This window comes from Microcebus murinus, chromosome 6, assembly GCF_040939455.1.
Source record: "Microcebus murinus isolate Inina chromosome 6, M.murinus_Inina_mat1.0, whole genome shotgun sequence".
NCBI classification, from domain to species: domain Eukaryota; kingdom Metazoa; phylum Chordata; class Mammalia; order Primates; family Cheirogaleidae; genus Microcebus; species Microcebus murinus.
The window spans coordinates 78437445-78439240 of NC_134109.1; positions in this window are offsets into that span (position 1 = coordinate 78437445).

Here is a 1796-nt window from a genome sequence, read left to right on the forward strand (position 1 = left end):
TATTCCTACCAGTAGTGAGGCAGGGTTTTTGTTTCCTATGCTCTTTCCTACACAGGTACTTTATGACAATGTTTTAAAAGAAAAAGAACTAAAATGATGTACATCCATTTGTGTTCATGGAAACTTCACAGTGATATGTTAAGCTGAGTCCTTTGTGTGGTTTCCCAAGTGGCACCTTGTAATTTCTGAGGCATAAGAATTTGGTGAACAATGACTGAATTAGTTTCAGTGGACATAGTGAATTTTTAAACTTTTTTCAAAAGCAAGACAGAACAGCTAAATTATTAGGAGGACTGAAAAAATAAAGAGCTCTGACATGGAAATGGTTAGTCAAAGTTAAGAGATACACATCACTGACAAGAGCAGCTCTAGGGGGAGTTCCATGGAGGAATTGTCAGACCAGCTCACTGAGGTCTTGTAAATCTAGACTCTGATCTCTATTTAACCACTTTCCCCTGATTATTTACTCCTTTCTATTCCAGGGGTCTGAACTCCTGAGGAGCATGTTTTCACAACTGGTTGGAAATGAGAGATTAGGTGGGTTAGATCAAACACTTCTTCCCTGTGATCTAGGGAAGGAAATCGAGATCTTTTCAAAACATACTCACTAGATTAGCCATACAGTTTGGGGCTTGTTCAAGGTGGAGAATACAACATCTCCTTTATAGACTGTTATGTCCACTCAGAGCCTTCAAGACATTAAGTACAGAAATAGAAAGAAAGAAAGAAAAAAAAAAACAGACAGACAAGGAGGGTCACAGAACCTAAATAATTTCTGCATTAACTCTAACATACCTGGAGTCAGTGTCCAAGATAGCCCTTTATATCTAGTTATCATAAAGTCTAAAATAAAAATGTATAAGCGGCATTACTTAAAAACAAATATAAGAAAGAAAAATATTCATGGAGAACACATAAATAAAATATATGCGCTATTTGGGTGATTTACCACAGTTTTCTGAGTCTTTTAGCTCTTTACATATCGTTTTAAGAGCACTTGTCTTTTTCTTATTTTAAGAAAAAGTAGCTACAGAGAAGGGATAGACTTTGAGCTCAGCCTTATGAATAAGAGGAACTTGCTAGTTAAATAAGAAAGAAAGGATATTCCAGGCAGGAAAGAGTATTCCTTTCAAGTGACTCTTCCTAATCTTCAGAGACAAAGTCAGTCCCTCCTTCCTCTGGGCTTCTGCTATACTACATATTTATTTATAGCATCAGGATTTATTCATTTGCATATTTCTGCACCCCAAATGTATAACCCTGAGTCAGGCACGGATGGTCAGTCCTTGAATACTTGATGAATAAGGAAAAGTCATGGAATCATGAAATGATGCAACTGGTGAAAGCTAACTCCACTATTATTTTGGCACAGTGCTAGGTGGTATGGGGCTGACATTGAGGATTTAAGAGAAAATCAAAAAGTCTATGTTCTGTGTATTAGGACATCCTCAAACACATGATACAAGTGAGAGCACACTCAATGGCCTAAGGTAGAATTGTCCTCTAATTATAGGCACAATAAGCATTGGGAAGGGGAGAATTGGTTTGGAGAAAGTTTGAAAGGCTTGGTGGAAAAGGGAGACTGACAAATGGACCCCGAGGGATAGGTAAGGTTTGTGGGGGAGAGAGAAAGGAAGGACTCAGGAAGGGTGACCAGAAGTGACAGTGAAGAAGTGTATGGAACATGCAGAGGGAGTGTAGCTTGTTGTATAAAATGAGCCATGCCAGGGAATAAAGGGGAACAAGGTGGGACAGATTGGAGCTTTTCCAAGTAGAAAAAATTCCACAAAAGCCAG